General features: G+C 37.6%; 1 non-coding gene across 1 annotated transcript; it reads left to right on the top strand.

Annotated features, from left to right (window-relative positions):
• The first annotated feature begins 5,547 nt into the window (after positions 1 to 5,547).
• LOC112469916 lies at positions 5,548 to 5,670 on the top strand. Its single transcript, XR_003042767.1, has one exon. It is a non-coding gene; the product is annotated as a U6atac minor spliceosomal RNA (small nuclear RNA).
• The last annotated feature ends 1,385 nt before the right edge of the window (positions 5,671 to 7,055 follow it).

Raw genomic sequence — 7,055 nt, forward strand, 5'->3', positions numbered from 1 at the left:
CCTGGAAGAAATAATGTTTAAACTGAATTCTCAAGGGTGGTAGAAAGTAGCTAGATGAAAGTGAGAAAGGAATTGAAAAAGAGGATGGGAACAATATCTAAGAAATCTAAGGCTTAAGAAATAACGATGTGTTCTAAGTTCTAAAAACAGTCACGGTTGTGGGGATTTAATGAATGAGGGGGTGTATGGCACAATGTAAGACTATTGAAGCAGGCACGGGCTGGATCATGCAGTACCAAGAATTTATGATTTTATCCTGGGGACAGTAGGAAATCATTGAAGGTTTTTTTTAAATTATTTTTTATTTTTTATTATTATTTTTTTTAGGCAAGGCAATACCTGGTCGACCTCACAGATTGCAAGGACTTTGAGAGCTTACAATCCCTTATTTTTTATTTTTTATGCCTACAGCACTTGGTCTTCCTAGGTGGTCTCTTATCCAAGAGACCAGACTTCCTAGGTGGTCTCTTATCCAAGTACTAACCAGACTCGACCCTGCTTAGCTTCCAAGATCAAATGGGATTGGGCTTGTTCAGGGTGGCATGGCCGTAGACCATTGGAGGTTTTAATAAAGGGAATGTGGAGGTCAGAATTATGATTTTTAAAGTGCACATTGGCTGCAATATGAAGAATAGATTGGAAACACAAGTGTAGATGTGGGAAGGCTGAGGTTTTGGGGAGGAGATGGGTTTTGCTTGTTTTTCTGTAACAATACAGGCAAGAGACCATGGTGACTTAGATCCTTAGATATCTTCGTCTCCTACAAGGTTGGGTACAGTGCTTGTTTCCATGGTAGTTAATAAATGCTCCTTGAACTGAAGTAGACTCCAAAACACTACAAGGAAGTGTCAGGAAAGCATTTCAAACAGGCATTTTCCTCCAGGTGACCTCCTCAGATATATGAGTGAGTCCATGTTCGAGCTACTCCAGAGCAAACCATTCTTTCTCAGGTGACTCCTGAAGATTCTGTATTAGGAAGAAAATGCTGTAGCTGAAACTACTGCCAGTCTCATTTTATGGGAAACTTCCCTGTAAATATCACTTGTTAAGTGTTGGTGGAAATGACATTCCTTTCAGGTTTGAGGAAAGAAGCTCATACTTCCTCATTAGCTGGCTCCTGCTTTGGTTTCCAAATATGCAAATAAAGTCTCTCCCTTAGCTTACTGCATAAAAACAAGCTTACACTTTTCTCTTTTGTGAGGTTAGAAAATCAGTCCAGGTGTGATATTTGGTCATCTTGTGGCAGACCATATTTTATGCTTAGTAATTAAAAAAATTTTAAGATACCATTTATCATCAAAATTGGAAGTGTGTTGGGTATGTATAGATGTGATTCAAGAAGATGAATCAAGAATAATCTCTGACACATTTTCACCTTGAAAAGAACATAATTATAACATATTAGGAAGTATTTAAAATATATTTTAGAAAGGAAAGAATGCAAATATCAGAAGATAGAAGCCATAATTTATATATACTAAGGAAAAATTATTCACAGCAGCTGGGATATATATAAGTAGACAGATCTCTTTTCAGCTACCAAATAACTATATTAAAATACATTTTAGACTTTTGATTAAATTTCTTTTCATTGTGACAAAGCAAAACAAGTCGATCCCCCTTCCTTCAAACCCAGTGTTCATATCTGTAAAATGGAGATAATGCATACTTCATGAATTGTATGGATTAAATAAAATAATAGGTTGTAGTAAAAAAAAAACAACAAATATAGTAGTTTCCCCTTATTTGAGGCTTTGCTTTCTGCAGTTTTAGTTACCTGTAATCACTGGCGGTCTGAAAATATTAAATGAAAAATTTCAGAAATAAACCTAAGTTTTAAATTGCTGCTGTTCTGAGTAGCGTGATGAAAGCTCACGCTGTACTACTCCGTCTTGCCTGGGACGTGAATCATCCCCGTGTCTAGCAGCTGTGGGCTGTATACGCTCCCCGTCTGTTAGTCGCCTAGTAGCCATAGCAATATCACAGTGCTGTTTTCAAGTAACCCTTATTTTATTTAATAATTGGCTCCAAAGTGTAAGAATAGTGATGCTTGCAATTCAGATATGCCGAAGACAAACCATAAAGTATATGTATGTATAGGAAAAAACAGTATGTATAGGATTCGGTTCATGGTTTCAGGCATCCTTTGGGGGTCTTGAAATGTATTCCCCAGGGATAAAGTAGGACTACTGTAAGTACATAAAATATTTAATTAATAAAAATAATATGTAGAAATCATACTAAGATGCTTTGCATATCTAGTCTCCTGTACTCAGCCTGAAAGATTTGATATTAGGAATGATTACATTATGAACTGGATTAAGAGACTTTTTAGACAAAAATTTTTCCAGCTTTACTGAGATATAATCGACATATAACATGGTATAAGTATAAGGTGTACTACCTATTGATTTGATACACTTACATAGTGCAAAAATGATTATCACCATGCCTTTAGCTAGTCGTGCCATCATCTCATATAATTACCATTTCTTTTTTGTGGTGAGAACATTTAAGATCTACTCTCTTAGCAACTTTAAGTATGTAATACCATATTGTTAACTATAATCACCATGTTGTACACTAGATCCCCAGAACTTATTCGTCTTATATCTGGAATTTTGTACTCTTTGACCTCAAAAAATATTTAAGTAGTTGCAATTAGTCTTTAGTTGGCTGGTCTGTTCCTTTCCATTCCTCTGCTACTCCCTTGATTCATCCTCTTCCATATTCACATTTGTGATGTTCTTGTGATGATTTTTGGTTGTTCATTGCTTCCCTTTCTGCAGCCTATTCAAACCTAACCTCTCCCAAAGTATTTCATGATATACTCTAAAACGAGTTATCTTGTCCCCTAATCCTGTTTGAACTTTAGGTCTCTTCATTGGGCTGAACCTAACTAGAGGTTAGGAAGAGAGTAGTACTCTTACTAAGCCAATTTGGATCAAAACATTTGGTTAATTCAATCTTTCTTGATATATTTACATTTGAAAAGAAGACAGTCATGAATCTAAGTTTCAGTGATTTGGTAGTGGAATTTCTGTAAAAGAGATGCTCTTAAAGTCAGGTCACACTTTAACTAGCAGTAGTTAGTTCTCAAGCTCAGCTGCATATTGGAATCTTTTGAGAAGCCTTTAAAAGTTACCTACAGTGAGACCCCACCCTCAGAGATTCTAATACAATGTGTCTGGAGTGGAGCTCATATATTGGAATTTTTTAAGCATCCTAGATGGATTCTAATATGCAGCTAACCACTGGGTTAGCTTTCAATAGTAAAGCTATTGATTTAGCTTTCAATACTAAAAATTTCCAATTTTCTGTTATGCGAATTACATATACATTAATTGCTATATCTGGTAAAAGAAAGCTAGGAAAATTTTAATGGAAAGATAATAAAACAGTAGTTATAATTTGTGTCATCAAATCCAACTCCTGCATTTTACTAATGAGGAAACAGATTCAAATGATTGAGGTTACACAACTAGTTAGAGGTGGTGCCAGGACAAACTTTTAATGACTTAATAGGATATTTTTAAATAGCTTAATATTTTTTTAACTCTTGAAATTTATTTGTTAATGGATTAAACTTATTTTAAATAAGATTCATTTATACAAATGGCAAAAATTTAAACAATGCACAACAATACAATGTGAAAAGACTCCACGCCAATTCCCGCTTTTAAAGGTTACTTTTTAAAAAATCCTTTCGGCCACAAAGAGTATAACTATTGTCTTCCACAAGGCGGCAGTATTGCTTACTCTTCAACAATCTCCCCAAGGCCCCTCACTTCCCTTGTTGTCCAGGGTGGGCTATGAAGGCTCAAGTCCTTCCAGAAACAGAATCAGTCCCTGGTACTGAAATGCTAGGTCAAAGCCAGCTTCCCAATTCATGAGGAAAACCAGAAGTGAGCAAAGAGCTGCACCAGACAGAGCGGTAACTGTGGAGAAACTGTAGGAAGGGATCAGGGACTGAGACATCCAATGGAAGCACAGAGCAAGGTGCTGCCTGGAAACCTATTGATTGCCTATCTCTGCAGAGGTGCTGGAAGGGCTGGGGTCCAGTTTTGTGAAGATGTGCATCCAACTCTGTCACGTACAAAATTTTCCCTTTACAACAAACTGGTCTGAGGCTGTAGGACCCAGTCAAGGGTTTCCTTGATATGCTTAATGACTCCAGGAGCCTCTGGCTGCCTAGAAAAAGGCCTGATGTTTTGATAGTTCCTGTCTGCAAAAAGAGTTGGGGCAATCATGTTTGGGTTTCCCAAACCTTGTCGATTTAGTGCCAGGAACAGGTGATAAAGAGTACGGAGGTTTCAGTTTTCATCATTAAATTCTAGAGACACACAATGTAAGGAAAAATGACTTTTAGACTTTCTATGTGATCATGTATCTACTATAATAAACAATTTGTCACTGGTGACATCTTTGGGATCCTGAGAGAATGACCATTCTCTGTCCCATTCAGAAATAGGCTTCTCCATCACCTAGGAGGAGATAGAACTGAAGAAAGTCATAAAAGGATTGAATCTTAGGAAGAAAAACACTTTTAAACTCCTCAAAACCTTGAGATTGTTCCAGCGGGGATAGATGGAGATACAAGGAATGGACTTTAAGAGACAAGGGTTTTGGGAATGCCATATCACAAAAAGGGAAGCTCTGCCTCGAGGTGAATCCATACAAAAGGAAAGAGTTTACAGGGAAAGCATGTTATGGAATTTCTAAGATAAAACTTTAATAACTATAGATCTATGATGATCTGTTTGGGAACCTCTGTAGTAAAGGATTTTTTTCTCCACCATAGAACATAGAGCAAGAAGCAAGAATCCCGTTTTTAGTTTTTCTTAAACGAAGGCTTTCTAAAACTTTCCAACACTTAGACTAAAAGTCTTTTGGGGACCAATGAGAGTTGCTGTGACTAATTGCAACAAGAAACAAGAGGCATCATATTAATACTTTGAGTCATAATGTCAATAAAAGTTAAAAGCCTTACTTTCCCCAAGCATTATTTCTTTTAGGGCCTCCTAGCTATTTCTAAACGACTATCTGATTTCAACCATGAAGTTACACTTAGTTTTTTCTTTGGTACAATGTATTCAAACTTCATGCTAGATTAGAGCACTTGGCAATGTGTACAATCATCCTGGTTTGTTGTGAGAAATCCTGACCTTTTCCTTCATAAGACTTGGAAATCTTATACACTCCTGGCAGAACTTTTATTGATAAACAATGAAAGAGGATGCTGACTTGCATTTTCTGGGTTTGAAGCTTAACATTTTGCATAGTGCATAATGTAGTTAATGAGTACTCCCAAACCTCAAACTGGAAATTGGAAACCTGATCAAAAGCCAATGATGTGCTCCAAGAGACTATTAGGGGGAAGTCCACTAAAAGGATTCTTGTTAGTAATGCAAGTGGAATGCCATGTTGACTACTACAGCATTGGTAGAACCATGAAAAAATATCAAAAAAAAAAAAAAAAAAAAAAGTCCACTGAGTTTTCTCAATTTTACCTTAATTCAAGTAACATAGGCATAAAAAACAAAAAGGGTATTGTATGAAAGGAGAGGTTAGTACTCCCCTTGACAAGGATGGAAGAGGCCCTTGGGCCTCACAACACGCATACAGTTAAGGCATTGCTACCTACTTTGTGGCATCTAACCATGGTGTTTTCAGTCACGGGGATGGGGAGTATGAGTAGTCAGTAGTAATGTAATGGCTACATGTAGAGCCCGACGGGTGAAAGAGTAAGTGGGGGGATCATTTAATAAATTATGTTAATGTCTAACCAATGTACTGTATACATGAAACTAAAAATAAAATAAAATGCTTAAAAAATAAAAAAATTAAAAAAAGGAGTAGCACTGCTAGAGCCATTATGTCATACCCTCTCTTGCCCTTGAGCCAAGTGCATCATAATCAGGAAAGAGGCTCCTAGCGGTGATTAGGGAGCATGTATGTCCCTTTCTTAATGTCCGAGAAGACTGCCTGCTTGGTAGATTGCTCATCAGTATCTGGTTCCCCTTCTTGTGGGAGGATCACACTTACTTGTCCTGTTGAACTCAGATGTCACCATGTGACTTACTCTGGCTATTTAAATGTAAGTGGAAGCTTTGGGAGTTCCTCTGGCATAAGTTTTAATTGCCAGAGAACACTTTTTCATGTTTCCCTTTTCCTCTGCCATAGTCATCAGTAATATTCCAGATAGAAGTTGCTCTGGCAGTCTGGGTACCAGAGTTAAAGATCATGAGGCAGAGCAGGGCTCCTTTGCTGACCTCTAATGCACATGTTGTGCAAGCAAAATGTGAACTTTTGTTGTTTTAAGCCACTGAGATTTTGGGTTGTGTGTCATGGCAGCACAACCTAGCTCATCCAGGTTCACTGATTTGTTCAGTCTACAACACACAGTCTCAGTGAGAATAACATCACTCCCAAGGGGGCAAAAATTGGTTCTTAGAGGGCAAAAGAGCCTTACTCTATGTATAAAGCACAGATATACATGAAGTACACAATAAGTATACAATACCTGTGATATTAAATTTTCATGGGGAAGCAACTAGAAAAAAAAGTCCAAAAATGTTCATTAGAAGGTGATAAAAAAATTAAGATTGAGAAGCATTGATCTATAGGCAAAACGTAGTGGTCAGACTATCTTCATAAAAGCAAACCCAGGGGTTCTTAACTATGGTTGCCTATTTAAATCTCTTGGACAGCTTTTTAAAAACACCGATACCCAAAGATGGTTCTCTGAGATTCTGATTTAATTGGCAGAATCCACACAGGCATTTTTTTTTTTTTTTTAAAGCTCCCAGATAATTCTAATTTGCAGACAGAACTCAGAACCAGCAGTCCCCAACCTTTTTGGTACCACAGACTGGTGCTCCTATGAGAATCTAATGCCTGATGATCTGAGGTAGGGCCAAGGTGGCGATGCTAATGCTGAGGAGCAGCTGCAAATACAGATGAAGTTTCACTTGCTCACCTACTGCTCATCTCCTGCTGTGTGGCCTGGTTCCTAACAAGCCATGGACCAGTATCGGTCTGCAGCCTGGCAGTCG

Source organism: Pteropus alecto, unplaced genomic scaffold (genome assembly GCF_000325575.1).
Source record: "Pteropus alecto unplaced genomic scaffold, ASM32557v1 scaffold86, whole genome shotgun sequence".
In the NCBI taxonomy this organism is placed as follows: domain Eukaryota; kingdom Metazoa; phylum Chordata; class Mammalia; order Chiroptera; family Pteropodidae; genus Pteropus; species Pteropus alecto.